This window comes from Emydura macquarii, unplaced genomic scaffold (assembly GCF_026122565.2).
Source record: "Emydura macquarii macquarii isolate MOO-44397 ecotype Brisbane River unplaced genomic scaffold, CSIRO-AGI_Emac_v2 contig_2768, whole genome shotgun sequence".
Taxonomy (NCBI): domain Eukaryota; kingdom Metazoa; phylum Chordata; order Testudines; family Chelidae; genus Emydura; species Emydura macquarii.
The window spans coordinates 51,121,311-51,142,444 of record NW_027132905.1 but is presented as its reverse complement, the minus strand read 5'-3'; positions in this window follow the sequence as shown (position 1 = coordinate 51,142,444).

Sequence of the window (21,134 nt, the reverse complement as noted above, 5' to 3'; positions counted from 1 at the left end):
GGGTCCGGCCCCCACTGAACTCAGCAGCCACACCCCCACGGATTTCAAAGGGCTTTGGAACAGGCCCCTCAGGCAGGCTTCCAGTGACACTGCAAATGACAGGCATAAGATGGAGAACGATTCCCTTGCTCCCCCGCTAGTGCCGGGATGGGGGTGTAACGAGAGGGCACGGCTGGCTCTGCTAACACCCGTGTGGGTGCAGTGGCCCATTGCACTGTGAGCTGCGTCTGAAGTCCCGAATGGAGCACCAGATGCACCTTGTGCAGAAAGTTCCCGGGCAGTAATTCAGGGCCGCTTTCTCCCCCCTCCACAATCTGCTGTCGGGCAGCAGTTGCTTTAAAGGGGAGCATCGCAGCCGTGGCTTCCTGTCCGGATCGGTCACGTTTCACACTCGCCTTTGAAGCAGATTCCTGCAAAATCCTATCTATTAGCCAGCAAGGGAGCTGTAACGCCTGCCAGGCCGGGGTTTGCCAGCCATGCCTTGAGCTCTGGCTTCAGGGCCAGAGGCGCCTCTGCTATTTGCCAGTAGTCGGGTCTCTTGCTACTTTTGGTCTGAAATTCCAGTCTGAGTTCTCTTGCCCAGTTAAGTGAGGAAGGGACCAAGTCAGAGCCAGGTGCAGAGCATGGGCCGAGTAAGCTTCCCCCATACACCATTGCCCTGCAACAGCCCAGATATTCCAGTCCTGCCCCATTCTAACCCTGCCAATGCCCCTTTCTGGGTCTGACCGGCAGCATCCTCTACTTTGCTAGTCCCCAGTCCCAACAGCTTGTCTGACACACCCTGCTTCTCCGCAGCATCCCTTTCCGGCAGCATGCCTTCCCGGATCCTAACAGCCCTGTCGAGCCTTTGATCTTGACCTGCTGCGGCCTGTGCTATTCCCACCCTGGGCTCTGGAACAATGCCAGCTCCAATGGTTTCAGTGCAAGTCTGGTGGTATTCGGTGCTTTTCTTAAAACCCCCGCGCCTGCATTCACGTGACAGCTTGCATTGTAAAACAGCGCAGATAACGATACTCCGCTCCTTCGCAACCGGCTCTGAGACCGAGGGATGAAAAGTGCTCTCTAAGAGCTCGGTATTGTCAGGAGGGTAAGGAAAGAACGCGTGAGAGAGGTAAGGATTCAGCCGGAGAGAGAAAGAAAAGGGGAAACAATAGATTCGTCCGTCTCAGTGTGATCGACTCGTCTGACATTCTGCACCACACAGGCAACAAGCCGTCGCCCAGAAATGCCGTGAGGATTAGAGCAGATCTTTAAAAAGTCAATCCAGTCTTGATTTTAAAATTGCCAGTGATGGAGACTCAAGCAGGCCCCTTGGTGAAGTGTTCCCACAGTCACTCCCCTGCAGCAGCCTGGATGATCTGGTACGGGAAAGCAAACAAAGTGCAGGCAGGAAAGAGTTAAACAGGACCCGAGCCACACCTAGTCAGTTACAATTGAACACTCATTCAGAAAAAGGTTGATTGACAGTGTTAGGGAGGAGAGAGGACCCAATCATGTCACTTCTTTAAATAGAAGGGGGTGTGGTCACAAAGGGGGTGTGGCTAGGTTAGCACCCACCTTAGCCCTGGACACAGGGAGGGGCTGAGCCATCGGGGCCCACGAGGCCGCCCCATTTCACCGAGGTTATCACTGCACACAAGGGGCCATTCCTGGGGACTCTGCTCCAGCCTTTCACACCCTGAGAGGCCGGTGGGTAAACACAGACCGTGGACTCCTGACCTTGCTGAGTGGCAACTTATCTCAGAGGCTCTTCCCCTTTCATCCTTGTAGCAACCGGACAATTTTTCTTGTCCTTTTCTAAGCAGTTTTCCCAAGGCCTCTGGCACCTGCATGGGGCTTGGCAAGGAGCCTGTAGGAAACCTAGCGTGAGGGAAAGCCCAGGGTGGGCTCTGCACTGCTCCCCTCTCTGCTGCGCCCCACAAGAAACGTGGGTTCGAGTCTTGGTCTCTGTTGCTCCCTGAGATGGGCAAAGACAGGCCCAAAGGGCGTGAATCCCTCCTGTCGCTCAGCCGCGCCCTCTCTGGCAGAGCAAAGCACAGCATCTGGGACAGCGTTCAGCAGCCAGCAAGATGAGGGTGCAAGAGGCTGCTGGTGTGGGGACGAGGAAGGTTCCGTGGGGCTTCCACAGGAAAGGTCCCCTCCCTTCCATAACAGGCCTCGAGGACTTACCCTCCAAACAGTGCCTGATTTCCCCGAAACTCTGTTGAGACCATGCATTCATTCTCCACCGTCCAGTTCTTCTTCTGCGGCAATCCCTTCCCCCACCGTTTGCCCCAGAGCCGCCAGGAATTGATTCCCTTTCCCCCTTTTATCATTTATCAAGCCCGGGTCTTAATCTCGCTCCTCGGCGTTATTTAACCTGGAGCTGGGCCGGAAACACGTGCCCTGAGCCAGGAGACAAGACTGAAAGGATGGCTGGAACCTTGACAAGAGCCTGCCCAGTGATCCACCGCAGACAAGGAGAGGGTGAAAGACCCAGCCGCAGAGAGAAGATGGTAAAGGACTCGAACACAAAGCTGCCAGTTGGCGCCTTTAACTATCACCTGGGGTTCTTCTTCCAAAGGCTTCACGTGAACGGGGCTCAGAGCAAAGGAAATGAGGCTTTAAATGGAGCAAAAGAAGTGCTGAAATATTTAGGGCTTCAGCGCATCGTCCCAGAGAATCGGTGATGACATGCAGCGGGTGCCCCCCCCAGCTCACTGGTTTGAATGCCTGCAGGCGCGGGATGCTGTGGGAGCTGTTTCCATCTACTAAGCTATTCACCGGCCTGCGTGAAATGAGTTCACTGGACTCAACATTTTTCCTAGTGGGTAGGAATCCAAGCGCTATTGGTGCTAACTGGGCCCTGTGCGGGCAGCTTCAGCAGAGAGGCCAGAGGCTGGATGAACGAGGAGACCGAATTAGTAGTTTAACTGGGCTCAGTTGTCCCGAGTGACTAGTGATTTTGGGTGCCTCTGCTTTTTTTGGGGTGGGGGGGCAACCTGAGACACCTCCAAAGGGCTTGATCTTCAGCACCTCGCCTCTGAAAATCTGACCCTTTAAAGGCATCTCAGGTCGGGGCCCTCGGAACCACTATTCCCTGTTGAGAATGTAGGACTTGGCTCCGCGCTAAGGCACTCTGCCAGGGCCAGCAAGGGGAGTTCTGTGCCTGGGCTGCAGATAGATGGACGACTCCAGGCTGCAGGCCTGTGAGAGCTCCACATTCACCCTCACACCAGCATCTTTCGCCGGCATGAAATAAGGCAGCAGGAGGCGAGGGCTCCAGCCTGCTCCTTGCCAAAGGGACGAAGGCTGCAAGGTCCTGAGTGGATTGGAAAGCTACAGGTTGGGATGTGGAATGCAGCGTTCACAGCCAGGAATGCAAATGCCAGAGATAAGGCAGCTCTTAGCTAATGGGGACCGAGTTAGCTCCCCTGCCCTGCTTGGAGATCAGCAGGCAGCCCAGCTGGAGATAGCCGGTGCATCAGGAGATAGGAAGCCGTTTCAGGCCTGTGTCAAGCCATTTCACAGCAATCAGCAATGAAAGGGCTTGTTAACCTTTAATCCCTGCCCCTCCCCCCCCGGCTGGCAGCCTCCGAACAAGGTCCCTTTAGGAGCCCGGAGAAAGAGGCCAGTTTCCAAAGCCAGGCCTGAGCAAGGGTAGGGGTGAGGGGAGCCCGTCACTTCTACTCTGAGGCCCTGCCTGACTCACTGCCCAGTGAACTCAGCGGGAGCGTCCCCCTGATTTCAGTGAGTTTTGGCACAGGGCCAGGATGGTCCAAGAATGGCTGCGAGTCCTTTGCCTGGCTAAGCCACGGTGGATGAGTCACATCTCAGGAGGAGTTGCCCGGACCACATCCCACAGCACCCCTTAGGGGCACGACAGTGCTGTTATCCCCACTGTACAGAATCTCTTACTAAGGGATGCGGCCAAGGTCATGCAGAGAGTCTGTGGCAGAGCAGGGCATGGACGCCAGGTTGCCCATGCCCCAGGTGGGTGCTCTGCCCACTAGACCACCCTTCCTCCAACAGTCTAGGATGACGGTTTCCTCCTTTAGCTCCAAGCCCTTTGTCTGACCATGTTCTGAGAGCAGGGCAGGGATGGCTGGCGGCTGGGCGACACGGGAGCAGAGCCGTTCAGAGATGGGAAGGGCCCAGCGGGGACGAGCAGGCTCAGACTGGGACGTTAAAGGCAGCACACGAAGGAGGCTGCCGGCATCAAAAGGCATTTGGCGCCTTCGGCTACACAGCGAAGCCCAGGGTGGCTAATGAATGGCTGAACGCAGCCCCGGGGGTCGCCGGTCAGACGGGGAGGGACGCTAGGTCCAGGGGCACAGGCCGCTCTTCACCGGAGCTGGGGACTCGGATAACAGCGGCTGAATATTGTTTTGCTCTAGTCCCATTATTGTAGCAGGGGCGTCCCCTGATAACTCACCCTCCGCTCTCTGTCCCCCAGGCTACCGGGGCCGCCGGTTAGGCTCTCCTGCAGCCGGCTCTGGCTCCTTCCTGCCTTTGTGGTGATGGGGAATTGTGTGGGCCGGAGTGGGGGGTGCCCCAGGCTGGGACCGACCTGCTCCTCCTGCAGCCAGGCCGCCCCTTTCCCTCCTTCACGGATCCACTCTGTGCACAAGGACTTTTGAACCTCTCTGGCGCTCTAGAGAGATCTGGGATAGGTCCAGCCAGCTGTCACTCCTCAGGGGCTAGCTCCCAGAGCCTCCTGACTGGCTCTGCTTTTCTTCCCCCACCCTGCCTCATGCCCGTCACACGGCGCCCGGCCCGCTTTGGCTGTCTTGGGCCGCCTCAGACCCGAGGCCCGGCCATGCCAGGCAGCAGCTGGGGTCGATGGCAGAGTCCTGGTGTCAGCCGGGCTGCAGCGAAACAAGGGGGCGAGGTCAACCTAACTGCACTGCTCATGGTGCGAAGTTTTTCACAGCCCGGAGCGATGCAGCTAGGTCCGTTCTAGGTGTAGACCGGACCGTAGGCTCCTAACGTCTATTTAGATCCTAACTTCCACTGAAATCCGAGTGCGTTTTCCAGCCCAGAGAAAGCGCTCCGCGCAGCGCAGAGGAGTGACTCTCTCGCCAAGAGAAGCTGGTCCGATAAAAACGCTGGCCTTGCACATCTTGTCTGGCTAATAGCCTGGGACGGACACAGCTACAGCCACGCTGCCTAAATCGGCTCTATGGGATTTAGGAGCCTAAACAGAAGAGAGGTTGCATCACGGTTTCCACCCGTTACGTGTGCTGTTTTCAGTTCTTCAGGCCTACGCCATGGCACGGAGCTGCAGCTGAGGGCAGGACAGAAACAAAGCGTCTATTCTCAAGGTGCAAAAATGAACTCACGTCAGTCCTCAATGCGACCCCGAGGTTTTTCAGGAGGGAGGGTTGCCCCCAACTGCCTACGCCCAGGAGGGCCCAGATTGCAACATGGCCAGCTGCTCAGTGCAAGATGCAACGCGGCGCGCTGGAACCTGCACCTCTCTTAAAGCTGGGTGCAGTTGGGTCCCTAAGATGCCAACGAGGTGGGGCACCCGTGTCCCCCCCGAGTCAGTCCTTCTCTGCCCACCCTCGGCTGCAATTCGAGTGCCAGCCCGGCAGCCTGACCTCCTCCTGGCAACCCTCCGGGCCTGCGAAATCGCTCCCAGCGCCCCCAGCTTCCTGCTTCTGCCTTGTAAACCAGGTGCTGCTCCGCACAGCCGCTGCGACGGGCCGGCCTGCGTTTTATGGGCCGCGGCTCATTCAAAGGGAGAAAACACCAGCCCCCCTCGTAAAGCTGTTAACGGAGGGGGGGAGGAAGTGTGTGTGTATGGCTGGGGGAGGAGGGCGCAAGCCGTCTGAATAGGGCTCTGGTGTCACACAGGGCTGCTTCCTCTGTCGTTAAATCTCCAGAAAGCCTGGGGAGGGGCTGGAGGGGAGAATGTGTCACGCAGGTGGCAATCCGCCCCCCTGCCAGCCCCCCATCACCAGCCATCTGCACCGGCCAGTCCCCCCGCCCCCGGCAGCGCTGAGCCGGGGCTCCCCACTGCTCCTCCTGAGACACAAACCAGGTCACCCCACTACCCCATCCAAGGTTCCCCGAAAGGTGCGACTTGAAAGCTGCTGATTGCCGAGGCCACGCGTGGCTCCCCTTAAAGGCATCAAACCCGACCCGCAGCCGTGCTTGGGACCAGGCCAAAGCGAAACACAAATAAGCTTCCCTGGATCTGAAATGCCAGCGCTCGCAGCTGGTTTCACTCAACCACTTTAAAAACCCACTTCAGCCTGTGTGTGTGGACAAGGCCCACGCTTGAGATGCGCAGGGGTGGGGCCAGGCTGCAAAAGCAGGGAGCAGCTTCCAGGCATGTCCAGGTTTCAGGGCGTTTGGATGCAGCCGCCGACGTCCTAGTGAGGTTGGGGCGACTGGTACCAGCTGGATCTTGGCAGGTGTCGAGCGCCAAGTTTCTGGCTCAGGATGATCTCAACCCCCCTCCCCAAAAACCACTCCAGCAATGTCAGATCAAGTGTGAGTCTGGTTCTCGCACCACAGAGACCGATGGGCGTGTGACAGCCCCTTAGCCAAATCCACACTCAGTCCCTTTGCCCCTGGAGCACAGCCAGTGCTTTACCCCAGCTTGCAAAGGGGGAAGGCCCTGAAATCGCGGCCAGTCGGCACGGGCCAGCGTCAGGAATTTAGCAACTGATGCACAAGGAAGTGGAAGGCCTGAGCCCGCTGCCTGTCTTACAAGCGGCAAACCGCGTACTGGTGTCAGGGCAGGACTGGAGGAGGGCAAATACCCTCCTGGAGCTGGGATGCTGCAGGATGTTTGGAGGCAGCGAACAGAGCGTTCAGAAGGGAGGTGGGGAATTTCCACCCCTGACGACCCAGTCAGAGGGTAGCAGCCAGGTGGGGGAGGAAGGCATGGCTACCTGGGACAGCCCGCTGGCCGGAATTCCTTAGAGGGGCTGCCATAGCACGGCTCGCTTCCTGAGCGAGCGGGGTCGGTTTCATCTCTGTAGCATCTCCCTGGGGGTAACTGGAGTCCTAGCGAGGACTCACGTCACCATGAATCAGTAGCCAGTAGCCTTTGGCTATTCTGCGGCTTCTTCCGGCCAGTGAGCTCAGAGCACTTTATGTGCTGCTATGTCCCAGGACCCCCTGGTCAGCAGGGCAGCATTGTTAGCCTCACCTAAAGGATGGAGAAACCGAGGCACAGTGAGCTTGCCCAAGGTCACCCAAGAAGACAGTGGCAGGAAACTCTCCAGGGCAGAGCAGGATGGGGCCCAGAGCTCTGGCTGGGACTCAGGGGCGCGATCACGTTCCAGACAAATCAGCATTATCTTCACAGTGGCCCCAGGCTTGTGTCTTAGCCACACGACGGCTCTTCCTCCCGTAACTCACTCATTTCCCCGTTAGACCCAGATTTCCCTCTGTCCCGCGCCAGCCCGCTGCTCCCGCACTGTTATTAGCGTCAGTCAGCTCGCTGCCTCCCAAACGCTGACTCGGGGAAACGCGGTAACCAAAATGTTATTTATGCTGGGTGGAAAGTGGGCCACATTGCCGGCTCTCTGCCCCAGCCCCCCTTTCTGCATCCCACCAAGGGGGGAAAAGGGGGGGCAGCGGGAAGCTGGGCTGGATCCAGCGAGAGCCGAGACAAACTAAACATTTCCTGAGATTTGGAAAAATCTGTGGTTAGCTTTATTTTCCACGTTCCTGCAGCCAGGAACCGAGCACTGCTCGGCAGGACAGATGAGCCGCTCCGGCAGGGCAGCGTCTAGAGACTCCAAGGGAGATGCAAGTCCCTTGGCGCGAGGCGCCGAGCAGGCCCATGGCGGCGCTGACCTCGCTCGCGATTTAACGCACCGGGACGCTCGAGGTGGCTGGGTAACACGCTCCACGTGCGGCCCTCGACGTCCCCGGTGGTGCCAGGCTGCCCCGCCATGCGGCAGCTGTCCACTCAGCGGGGCAGGGCAGAGGGCCAGCCACCAGGCTCTGGGGCGCAGGGCAGAGCGCGAGGCATAACGCCGGCTCGGGGGCGCAGGACAGCCTGGAAAGGAACTGGCCTAGCTTTCTGCTCACTCGAGGTGTCCACAAACGAAGCTGCAGAGCCACATCCAGTCCCGTGCTGGACAGACGATGGGCTGTCGTTAGCCCTTTCGCACAGGCCCCCAGGGCGCCCCCATTCTCATCCCCCCTGTTCTGGGCAAGACAGTCTCTGTCCAAAGGGCTCAGGCTAAGCTGGCACGATAGACAAAGAGTTGGAGGGGAAACTGAGGCACAGGGAAGTGAGGTGACTTGCCCATGGTCACACGGCAGGCCGGGAATAAACGTGGTCTCTCCGGTGTTAGCCCAGGGTCCTGTCCATGGGGCTGGGCCGCTCTTTGGGAGGGGTTCCAGTCCCACAAGGCGTGGAAACCTCCTGAGCTCCCCAGCCCCGGGCTGCAGGCCTGAGATGTTCAGGCAAGATGCAGAAAAGCCTCTGAAAAGCCCCAGGGCGCTTTGCTGAACCGACCTCCCGTCTCTGCACCCCACGTTGGCCTCAGCTGGCTGAGAAGGCGCCGTCCCTGGCGGTCGCAAACAGTGAGCTGCATTCGCTCAACGAGGGACGTCGTCCTTGCGGAAAGGCAGGGGCCACGAGGGCTCAGGCGCAGAGCGCGACTGACATGCAGCCACCTCTGGGGTGAGACGCCACCTAGCACGGTGCATAACAGAGAGGGGAGGGCGCAAGGCAGGTTTTGTCCCCGGCGATTGGGGCAAACCCCCCGGCACACACCTGTGCACGCACTTACACGGGGAGCCTAAGCCTCCTGCTTAGATGTCCTGACTCTGAAACCGCCAGCGAGGCTGCAGGGGAGACCTCAGAGCAGGGGGATGAGTTTCTGCTGCTAGAATCCACCCTGTTCTCAGTGAGTCTCCCTGCACCAGCAAGACAGCCGCTCCCCCGGTCACCCCCGGGACTGGCAGCGTAGGGGTGTCCCCTGAGTGTCAGGGGAGGCCCAAGAGAGGAGGGCGAGTTCTGCGGGGTGCAAACTGGTGCTCTCAGCAGAAGGCTCCTTCGATCCAGGCATGGGCCGTGGGCCCAGACGAAGGGCCAGGCTCGGATCTCAGTTACCCCGGAGTAAAGCAGACACGCCCCCAGATTTGCCCCAGTGTAACTGAGTCCAGAACCTGGCCCTGCGCCTGCGCGCCAGGGCGCTCCCTCCTCGGTGTCCGCGGCAGTCTCTTGGCACCTGCAGGGCACGGGTCTCTGCTACGCGCTGGCGTCGCCGGGGACGCCAGCCCCGCAGCAGGACGGGCGCTCCTCACCGGCTGTGCTGGAATGCGGATCCGGCCCAGCTGGCGCTTCCTGCCCCCGGAGCTGCAGAAGCCCTTCCTTCCTGCGCCGAAGGACGGCCGGGGCGGGGGGGTGGCGGGGGAGTTTCTGCAATTACTGCAGCCTCCGGATGCTGCTGCTGGCCCTTGGCTAACACTGAATAGCTGCTCCGGCCACGGCTCGCTGGGGGTGGGAGCAGTGGGCCAAGCGCTTCGTCCCATCTCAGCGTCGTCCAGCCACGATCACAGCGCGTTAACACCTAACCCCTCCTCCCCGCCTGGTTCTCCTGATGGGGAAGCTGAGGCCCAGAGCTCACGCAGCACGTGAGGGGGGAAGCGCTGGGTGTCCTGATCCCCTCTCCCCGTCTCCGACAGCCGGGCGGCAGGCCTTCCCGGAGCAAGGACGGGCGCCCAGCCTGCTAGTCCCGCACTCTAGCCACCAGGCCACCGCTCCTCCCAGAGCCGCGCACAGAACCCAGGCCTCCGAGCTCCCAGCCCAGAGTTCCTTGTTCAGCGTCAGAAGAAAGCAGCTCTCCCCGAGGTCCTGGGTCATTGGCCCATGCCACCAAATGAGCACGGCCAGCTCCGAGGCCCATGGGGCTCTGACTCTGGAGCGTCACTTGCCTGCCCACTGCCACGGCGCGCAGGGGAGCAGCTGTTCCAAAATGCCTCTGGAAAGGAGACAGGACCTTCCCCAGCGGCCTAAGTGCCTGCTCCTGAACCTGGGGCACAAAGACGCTGGCCCAGCACAACCCCTGGCCCTTGTGTCTGCATCAAAATGATGCCTGCAGCGAGACAGCCCCTTGCACAGGCCTGGCAGGCTGCCCTGCAGCTGATCCTGGCATCCATCGCCAGGCAGGGCATGCCCGACTCAGGGGAGAGCAGGATGAAAGCGGAGGCAGGTGAATACACAAGCCCAACCCTTTTCTCCCCCAGAGCTGCGTCTGTTCCAGGAAGCTGCTTGGGAGTTACTCAGGGCTGGCAGGAGCCCTCCCAGGCTTTGGAAGCACAGGACGGCTCTGGCGAGGGCAGGTGGAGGCCGCACAGCCGCTTCTGGGCAGGCAGGCGCCGCTGGGAACAACCTGGCAAACGCCACCATGTTTGTCCTCTCCCCCTGGTCCTGGCAGTGACAGAACACACTGCCAGCCCAGCCCCACATAATCCAGGCAGCCTCCCGTCCACACCACAGGGTCCATCGCACAGGCACGGCTCCTGTCCCCGACTCAGTGTGCGCCATGGGCGAGTTGCTGTCCCGCCCCGTGCCTCAGTTTCCCCAGCTGCAAAATGGGGATGAAGATGTTCCCCCGACTCCTTTGCAAAGCCCCCAAGAGTGCAGGACAAGCCTCATTCATATGCGCTGATGCTCTGGTCTGAAGAAGGGAGGAGAGCCCAGACGTCTAGGGCTGGGGGCATCTGAGGACGCCCCGCTCCCAGCCGCACACAGCTCCTGCTGCGCTGGGGAGATGAGATGCAAGAATGTTCCACGACGCCCTGGGGCCACTCCACCCTCACCCCCCGCGCTCGGCTTTATCGACAGCAGCATGCACACGCCCAGCACCTTTGCTGGTGCCCACAGCTCCCTTTGTGGCTGACCAGAGCCGGCTTGTGGGACGAGCTGCCAGGCCAGGAAGAGGAAAAACTCCAGGCCTCCTCGAAGCAGGGGGGCAGGAGCCTTGGAGTCTGGGCTGTGAGATGCACTGGACCCTTGGATCCCAGAGACAGATCCTGATCCCCTGCAAAGCTAGTTACACAGGTGCCCAGGGGGTGCTGTCCAGATCTTGGTGTCATCTGGCATTCGCCCTGCACGGCTGTCAGTCAGGGCACAAGGTGCCATGCGAGGGGAGACGCGCTCACCACCCCTCCTAAGAGCCCCGTTTCCCTGACTGATACCACTGATTTGCAGCTGGCTTCACTGACGCCGGGGGATCCTCCAGTCCCATGCCCGCGTCTGGCTCCTGTCTCATGGGACATGGCCGGGCGGGAAAGGAGGCATGGCTGGGTGTGTCCCTGCACCTTGGCAATCTCTGGCGGGTAGAGCAGCCATTGCAGGCCAGACAGCCGGCGTAGCTAACAGCAGCCTCTGGGCTGCTCCACATAATGCTGGGGGCGCTGGGTCGGCTCCCGTGGGCCCAGAGTCGAAGAGGGGGGGAAAGCACAAAGGAAGTTTAAGGTCAACATTGCACTCACCTCCCAGGAGAGTCACGAAGCAGTTTGACTGCAGCCCAGGCGCGGGGCCCCGGTGCCAGCTGCAGCCTGGATCCTCTGCGCGTGGGGAGGATGGTTACAGCAAGGCAGAGGCTTCGGGCTGTGGGAGCTGTCAGGAACGGGGAGCCCCGCTTGGATCTGCACAGCCCAGAACTCTGGTGTCAGGCTCCAGACCAGAACCGCCCAGTGCGCGCTGGATCCGCACAGCCCAGTGCTTTGGGGGCAGCGAGGTTCTCGGGCCCAACGTCACAGGAGTCACCTGGGGCCCTTACACACCAGAGCCGGGACCCGTTCTCTGCCAGGCTGCTTCGGGGTCTGCATGGCCACACGCCCACCGGGCAGAGCAGCTCCCGAATCGGGGCACTGTGCCTTTAAGTCTACGGCTGTGCTCTGGAACTGCTTAGCGAGCGGCTCCGCTCTGTCTGGACAAGCGGAACTGAACAGTTGGCTCCCCGGATGGGGCAGGTGCTGGGCCGCGGTCGGCTTCTGTCTCCTCTTGTTACCTTAATCGCCGCCGACAGGAGGCTCAGAAAGTCACTGTCGCAGGCAGCCCCAGCCCCAGCGTCAGCAGCAAAGGGAGATGCGGGGCTCTGGCCACGAAATCCGGATTTGGACCCCTGTGGGGATCGGGCTCCCGGTGGGGCCGGGGGTGTTCGGGTCTGGGGTTTGGCTTTTCATTATGCTGTGTGCAAAAGACCTGGCTTAGCTCCATGCAGGTATAAAGCAGCAGCCACCCCACTGGAGCGAATGGCATAAATCCAGGGGAAATAGGAGGAGAATCCGGCCCACTGAATCTGCACTGAGCCCCAGCTGGGCTTCTGCCATGTGTCCTCTTCCACCAGCGCAAGGACAGGCATGGAGAGCGCTGCTATTCTGAGCTCACAGACCTGCGCAAGGCAGGGCGACAGCCGCGTTGTCAGCTCTCGCAATGTCGGTATGAGGCTTGGGGTATTTGACAGGTTTCTGTCAAGCCCCAGCTCCCAGAGTCACGTGATGAAGCAAGAACCTCGGCTTCCAGTGTGTAAAAAAGCAGGTTTCTAGCCTTCAGGGTTGCGGGAGAAAGCTTGAAAATGGGACCTGAATGGGACGTGAAGGCAAAGACAAATATTCCCCCCCCCCCCCCCGCCCCCGCCCCCACACACACACAATTCATTATTTCAAAAAAGACTCTCTGATATTTTAACCAAATCTCATGAACTTTGGGGCCGGACTAATGGTGCCTGCAGCACTGCAACCACGACTCTGAACTCCAGGTTTCTGCTTCGGCCAAGCCTCTGCCCCGCTGGCCCGTACGGCGTTCCCAGTGCTGAGAGGGGGCTGAACAAAGTGGAGCTGTCATAAGCTGGGAGCAGCAGCTTGATGGGCCTGGCTTGATTTTCACATTCGGTTTCTTTTCCCCCTGGGTTTGCAACCCTCCTGCCCCAGGCCCTGGACTCTCTTTGCTCCTCTGAGCAGGAGACAAACCTTTCCCAGGGCAAACTCCCCCCAGGGCCTAGGGACTGGCCCAAACTTCTCCTCCCAGTGCTTGGCGCAGGTCTTTGACCAGCCTTCGCTAACCAACACAGAGCCACGTGTGTATTAAAACCTGAAACCCTACCAAAACCAACCACGTCTCCCCTGCGGAGAGGAGGAGAAACCAAACACCACGGGCGGGCTAGATCTCAGCCATGCTGCTTAGCGCCTGGCTGGGAGCCGCCCCGATGCTACGGTGATGGGCTTGGATCAGACTAGCACAGCAGGGTTCTCGCTATTGGACTGGCCCATGGGTGCAGAGGCATCTGCTGGTCTTCAATGGGCATCGCCCAGCCCCAGGGCTCTACGGGCTTCCCTGACCCCCCCAACCCAGCCTCTGGCAGCTTCTGCCCGTCCCCCGGCTGGAATTCAGCCCGGAGCAGATTTGCAGCCAAGAGCCAGGAGGGCAAAGGGACCTGGGGGGATCGGCGCAGTGGGGGCGCTGGGCCACGGTGGGGGGGGAGGATTTGAGCCTAGTGCACATGAAGTCCTGCACAATACACAATAGCCCGGGTGCACGAGCAGAGCCTGCCACTCGCCAGCCATCACCCGGGAGCGGAACAGGTGCTTCCTTCTGGCCGCCTGGCTTCCCCGGGCAGGATCCGATCTGGGCAGGCTGCATTCCTTCGGTACCTCCGCCAGGGCATCCCACCTCCTCGAGTTCCCACGGGCTGGGAGGGCAGAGCCCGGCCCCAGTCCAGATCCAGCGCTCCAGTGATATTGGGACCTGGGTTTCCTTTGCTGCTGGGCCCCTGCGATTCGAGGGTTTCTGGTGTGCCAGCACAGATGCCTGGCTGCCAGCTATGCCCCCTCTTAGGGCAGGGCCCGCAGCCTGGCACCGCTTAGGAGCCAGAGGGCAGAACCTTTCCCCATCCCATTATTGAGAGACCGAAGCGAGAAACCCGACTCCCTGGAAACTCCAGGACAGGGGCGTTCGGATCTGAGCACCTGGGCCAGGCCTCTCTGACTGCGCTCACAGATTTAGGGGGGGCGGGAGCAGTCCTGGAGGAGGAGAGAGGCCCCACGGAGACCCCGAGATAGAGAGCGGGCCGGGGAGCATTAAGAAACGCTGCGGCCGGGAGGGGATCAATAAAGAAAAAGGAAATGCGAAGAGGGAGGGAAGCCGTTTTGATGGGAGGATCAAAGCTGAGGGAAGATAAAAGGAACGGGGCAACGGCCCTAATCTAAAGCAAATAAGAGTCCGGGCGGATGGGAGGGGGCGAGGGAGGGGGCGAGTGGTAAGGCTGGGGGGGTGGGGGGGAAGGGGGCCGTAGGAGACAAGGCGAGGGAGGAATTTCCCTGTCAGCCCCCAAAGGAAGGAGCCCGGCCAGCCCCGCGGCAAGCTGGGCCATAATGGGGTGCCTGCCATTGCTGCCTGCACACAGCGCTCCAGGGGGGTGCTGCGGTTGTACCCACCAGGGGCCTGGTTCATCGATGTGCCACGGCCCCTCTGTGCCAGCCCGGGTGGGTGCAAAGGGGCTACAGCCCAGGGAATGCCCCTGGCGCAGAGGCCCCTGCACCAACACCTTCCAGGCCCAGGCCCGTGCTAGGGTGGGCTCTGGGCAGAGCAGAGCCAGGGCTGGAGGCAGGAGGGGGTGGATGATGGAGAGATTAGGTCCTGGCCAGCATGGGTGATGCTGTGCCCGTACAACAGCCCCTAGGGCCCATTGCTGCAGGGGCTCCACATAGGGCAGCCCCTCGGCTGGGCTTAGTCTCTGCCAGGGGCTCCCCCAGCGCCTGGGCAGGGGAGGCAGCCCGGCTTCCTCTCTGCCCTCTGTGGCCCCCGTGAGTGGAGCAAGGAGGGCAAATCTGAGGCCAAGGCCAAGGGCAGAGAAGGCGGCAGCGCCTGCCGGGGGTCCCAGTGGTGTAAACGCAGAGCCACTGCCCTGGCTCCCAGTGCCGCTCTGGATTTACACCCCTGCAGGCCAGGAGCCCAGCATAGCTCTATATATGGCCTGGAATTCCTCCCCGGCGCGGGCTGAACCCGCAGGATTTCCTGCAGGTGACAGAGCGGCTCCTCCCGCTGACTCACGCCGGCAGCCAGATATTCCACTCTCCCCCCCGCCCGCCCGCAATGCAGGGCCACAGGCTGCTCCGCGGCCACGCGCCTTCCCACCCCGCGCTCTGCGCAGCGGGAGACGCAGCCGCCCCCGGGAGCAAGGCAGCCGGCATTCCTGGCCCGCGCGTGGGAGGCAGGATGAGTGATGGCCCCGCAGCACGGGACCGGGGCACCCTGCAGAGGGGATGCCAGATCCCCCAAGGGCCAAGACGCCTTCAGGGCTTGGCTCTGGCACTTCGCAGTACGGCCTCTGCTTCTGGCAACGGGCTTGGCTGGCAGCTTGGGGGAGGAGGAGGGGCCTGCAGCATGAGGCCCTCCAGCTGGGATCTGCTCCAGCACCTGATGCCCATGAAAGCCTCTTGCTGCGAGAGACAGACGGGTCAGAGCTCCAGAGCCGGACACCGGGGGTGAGGGCCCTGCAGCTCGGTGACCCCTCGCTGCCCGCCACGCACCGGGGCTGTTCACCCAGCTCTCTGCCCGGGCCTGGGCGGCCCCATTCCTGAGCATCCCTGGCAATGACTCAGCAGAGGCCAGCTCAGCTCGTCACATCTCAGGAATCTGCTCTCAGGCCTCACAATGAGTAACGGGAAAGGTTCCCTTGCTGGTAATCTTTAACCCTTTGCTGCCTGCACCCCTCACTTTTCAGACGTGTTGGCCTGGTCTCCGCTGGTTTCACGCATGCATGGCACGCACGGGGCTGCCGGCACGGGCTGGGGAGGGTGCCACGGGACCCATGGACGCTCTGGCTGGGATGCGGGGGCCTGGGGACCCATGCACATCACAGGAGGTACGTGCCCCTGGTGCCCCGGCTCGGCCCCTCTGCTGAACCCCAGTCTGTGGAGTAAAGGGGAGGAGGTGTCACGTCTTTAAAGGGGCGGCCGCTTCAGCCCAGCAAACAGGAGGCGATGTGGCCATTGCAAGAGAAGAGGGGAAGCAGACCGAGGAGGTCTCCGGTCAGCTAGCAATAGTGCAGCCAGCTGCGTGTGCACCGCTGCCCAGCCCTCTGCTGCGGGGGATCAGACCGGCTCCACTGCGTGTCCTAGCCTCCCACTGCTCGCAGCTCCTGGGGATTCTCCGTCAGCTCCAGCGGCAGGGGTGGGTGCTGTTGGCACAGGAGGGACCGAGTTCGAGCCGTGCCAGCTACGGGGGTCCTCGGTACCCACAGATCTGTTATGACACGGGGTGGCCCCGAGAGCAGAGAGAACTGCAGAGCGCGGCCCCTTTCCGGGGCCCGGCGCGCCACAGGAGACGCTGCCAGACCTGCCGCCAGCACGAGCCGGGCTGAGGATGTCGCCGTAAGGACCCGCTGGTTGCACCGCGCACGTCGCTGGGCCGTGGAGGAGCCTGGTTTTGTCTGGCCATGCTGCAGGGCCCTTTGCGCGTCCCCCAGGGCTTCGTGCCACTGACTCCCCGGGGCGGCCGAGGGCTGAGCCGGGTGGGTGGGGGGGGGGACGTCTCTTCCTCCTGCCGAGAACAAAATCTGGGCCCTGCGAGCCGCACGCAGCCGGGGAGAGGGGCCAGGAGCACAAAGCGCCCTGGGAAAAGCCGATCTCCTGTGTTTTGTTAGGCTGACAAAGAGAGCAAAGCCCCGGGGCTCAGGTCCTGAATAGGGGAGCCCGTTCCCAGCGCGGTCCGGGGCCAAGGCCGGCAGTCTGCAGCCAGGCTGCATTATCCCCCAGACCTGATGAGGTTGACACTTCCTTTTCAGCCGGCCCTGGCGACGGGCCTTAGCAACACAAACAGGAAGTTCAGAGGTCGCCAGCTGAGGCACAACTGCGCCGATAATGCCGGGGATTAGCCGGCAGGCCGGCCGGGCGTGGCAAGAGGCCAGACGCAGCACAGGGAGCACAGGGCTGCCTCTTACCTGTTGGTAGCGCTCTTCACCCTGGCTCCTTCGCAGCCGGATCCGGGCGGGTTCCACCGGATCCCAACCACAGCCACATAAACCCTGCTGGACCCTCGCCACGAGCACGCAGCCCTGCCGGATCCTAGCCACGTGCACGCAGCTCCACCAGGATGCAGCCCCGGGGACACAGCCCTGCCGGATCGCAGCCACGGGCACGCAGCCACGTCTAGGATCACAGCTCTGACCCAGCAGGCCCCGCCAGACCGCAGCCACGTGTGGCTGGAAGGATGTAACCGTGGCTGTGCCGTAGGGACGAGCGTTCGGCCTGCCGAGACAGGCCGTTTCCCCGTTCGTGTGCAAAGCACCACGGGGTCTTTATCGGCAACAGAGAGGCTCAGCCTGGCACATTTCCTAGCCCAGACGCTCTCGGTGGAAGGAGCCCGGTGCCGGACCACGTGTTCCGTGGCCCAGATCGAGGACAAAACCATCCCCATCGATGAGGAGCAAGTATCCATCCTGCCTCTCAGCAGCTCCTCTCTCTTAGCCAGGCTGAGCTGGGCTCCCATCCCGACCCCTGTCTGAGGGGAGCAGCTCTGGAGGTCCCCGGTTCAATCACCGCCGTGTTGGCCAAGAGCGTGGCCACTGCATCTCCAGTCAGCTTGCCATGGAAAGAGCCCGGGAGGCCCCTGGTCCCCAGTGGGAGCAGCTGACCCAGGGGAGCGTGGACCTGCCTCCCGTTTCCCTGCTCTAACCCCAGTCAGGGCGCACCCCCTGCTCCTCCTGCAGTGGTGACCAGCTTGGATAAAGGGAAAAATCCCCCCCCAGCCCCAGACCTGAATGCCACGGAGGGGAAGGGAACCTGCTCCCTTTACGATCTCCCCCCAGTGCTGCAGCCCCAAGCAGCACAGAGCAGAGCGCCCGTCAGGCAGCCCTCCAGACCGCTTCCTGCGGCGAGCCTGGAGTGTTCTGTGCCGGGGCCAAGGGGCAGGCACGAGCCCCTGCTGGAATGAAACCAGGGAGGCTGGTGCCCAGGTGGCAGCCTCTAGCCCCGTATCCACGTCCCGCCTGTGTCAGCGAGCCCCACTGCCAATCAGAGCGTCCCAGTGGTGCCGGCAGGAGGGTCCGGGTTCAGGTACCCAGAAGAGCTGGGCAGGCCCTGCCAGCAGCGACGCCGGCCCAGGAGTGGCGCCTGGCAGGAACTGCTCTGACAGTGCTCTGGGGGATGCCAGACACCGAGCGGGAGGCGAGGAGCACCAAGCTCAGCAGCAATGGGGGCCGATGTGGGTCCGGGAAGCTCAAATCCCAACCTCAGCAAAGAGGAAGCCAGGGGAATATTCCCTCCGAGATCAAGGGGGGACGCTGGGACGCGGGGCAGATCCATTCCCAGTAAGGGGGCAGAGCTGCTGGTTAGCATCCGTTGGCAGCAGCGCCTGGCCTTTTGCACAGGGGCTGCGGAGACGGTTGGCAGGACTGGGAAGCGGCTGGCTGGAGGGGATCCAGAGGGGTTCTCTGGGATGCCCAGAGTGAGCGAGGCCCAACAAGGGCATCACCAGTGGACGGGAAGAGACAGCACCAGCCAGGCAGCCACCTCAGCCCCGCCAATTAAACACCAAGGGAAGCTCCAGCAGGTGAAACTGCAGCAAGGCTCCAGGATCATGCCAGCTGCAGCATAAATACAGCCCAGGAGCTGGCACTGAGTTCAGACTGCCACCGAGCACACCCGGATGGGGGAGCCACCCCCCTGCTCCCTCGAGTCACCACAAGGCCAAAGAGAGACCTCGGCAATGGCTCAGCCCCAGAAGGAAGTGCACGCCGGGCAGCCGGGGCTGTTAGAAAGATTTTCACTCCCGGAAATGCATTAGGGGTGAAATGACCGTGAAACGTACCATTTATCGCTGCCATCCTGGTGCCCGCTTTCTGCCTGCGTTGAGCAGGGATGTGACATGGGGGCCAGGGCTGCTGGAATATTTCCACCATCCCAGCCGGGAGACACTGCCTCCTCTCAGCTCCGTTCCGGTGGGTAGGTCAGCAGCGGAAGGCTGGTCTTGTGTATTTCCAGCAGCAATGCAAGGGTCACCGAGAGGTGGCGCCTTTTCCTCCTCTCCTCTTCCTGATTCGGCTTGGCAGGGTTAGAATTTTATCCGTAAGTGTCGGCAGACATCAGTTTTCCCACGCCCGCCCAGACCCAGGACAAGACGTTTCCACGGCTAAGTGAAACATACAGCTCGGCAAAGTAAGAAAAATGCTGCTGGCGAGCTCCGCGGAGCGTGACTGAAGGCCGTCGTCTCGTGTGTACGTCGACACGCGACCTCGAGAATTTGCGTTTTAAAGCTTTAACTTTTTGAATCTCAGGTAATTATGGTTTGACTCCCCTCCCCCCCATCGTCTGACCCCCCTAATGTCCCTCACCTGTGAACAGTCAAATGGAGGATAAATAATTTAAAATGCTTTAAAAGAAACATGGCTATTGTCTGCCGGAATTACAACAAAAATCCCAATGGAATTCTGCCAGCCCAGCGCTAGTGTTCCCGCGGCTCCTCCCTCGTCCAGCTCCTTCCTAGTCAAACCCAGAACCTGGGTCCTTCCTGATGCTCCCAGCCTCTGTGGGTCGGCGGCCAGCCCACTCCAGATGGGGGTGACTCTGCTAAGGCCAAGAGAAAGCCGGGCTGCAGCTGCCAGGCACTCACTGCTGTGTGGCTGGGGTTGGGGTCACATGGGACATTCAAGGAGGTTTGGGCCCAAAGAGGAGATGCGGACGCAGCTCCACCTGCACGCAGATGTCCTCATGTGCCCTTCCTGCAGCCTGGGACTGACCCTCACACGCTCTGCGCCACACCCTGGCAACGCCCAGGCCCTGGGGGAAGAACTCCAAAGAAGGTCAACAGGCCGTAAGTGCAGTGACCTCTTTTCTCACCTCCTCCTCCCGTCCCCAGGACGCCCCATGGAGGCTGTTGCATAAGGAACATTCCTGGAGCTCGTTACTCAGCGAGCAAGCAGCAAAAGAAAACAAACGCCTGCAAATGGAAGTGGCTAATAGCCGGGCTGCTCGGACCGACAGGGCTAGTGGCTGAACGCCCCGGCGGCGAACCATGGCTCCACGCCGCTGGAGGAGACCGAAGCAGCGATGGGCACGTCCCACGCAGCGGGCAGCGTGGGCCATCTCAAAGCCTCCAGTCAACGGGGAGGCTCCAGGGGGTTGCAAGTGGCCCCGTGCCCCCATTCAGGCGTGGGCACAGCCTCTGGCTAAAGCCATTCCTGCCGGGGAAGGCTGGGATCGAAGGAGGCCAAGACCTGCTCCGTGCCACCAGCCCTGCAACCCCCCAACCATTATCCTGTTGCACCCTAAGGCCACTTTGGAAGCCAGGGGTTGGGGTTTTTTTTTGCTCTTTACGCAAGCCGTGTAATAACTGGGATCCAAACAACTCCGACTGCTGACCAGCCGCGTCGTGCGCGGCCCAGCTCCAGCGACGCGCTGCTGCTCCAGAAACACGGGACACACTGAGCACCTCCACCCCATTTGGCCCTGGGCCCTGCCCACTGGCCCCCGGGGTTGCCCAGCAGGCACGACCTATGTGTCCCGCCAGCTCGCCACACCTGCCCGCGGAGCCTGGGTGCCGTTTGGCTCGGGGAAACCGTCCTTGGGGTGGAGGGCGACCCCCACGCCACGGGCAGCACAAGGGAGCTGCATTCCAGGCGCCTGCCGTGGCTTGCAGGCTGCGCGCCTCCGAGACACCGCCTGGCTCCCGGCTACGAAGCCCGGCTGAGGAATGTGGTGGCGATAACCCAGGGAAGAATGCACCCCCTCCCCGCTGCCTACAAAGGAGCCGGCAGGTTGCGGGGAGCCCCAGGGCTCAGACGTAGGGCCCCAGCAACCGTCGCTTCCTTCCTTTGCACCGACGGAGCTGGGGCTACAGGGTCACAAAGCAGGTGCATGGCCCTTCCTACAACCGCCCCCCCCAGGACAGACAGGCCCCTGCTGGGCACAGAACCAGCTCTGCACCCCCCCTCCAAGAGTCCTCCCCGCAGGGGCACGAGGTTGGAGGTGGTCTGGCTGGGGCAGGCCTGTCCCCCAGCTATTTCCTGGGTGCCACAGGCCATGGGCAGGCAGATACCAGTGAGGGCAGGCCCCAAATGGGGGGTTCCAAGCTCACCCCTCCATCCCTGGCTCTGCTCTGGGGCAGGGATGAATTCGGCCCCATCCGTGGGAGAAGGCGATAGCCTGTCCCGGGGAAAGAAAGGTGCCCC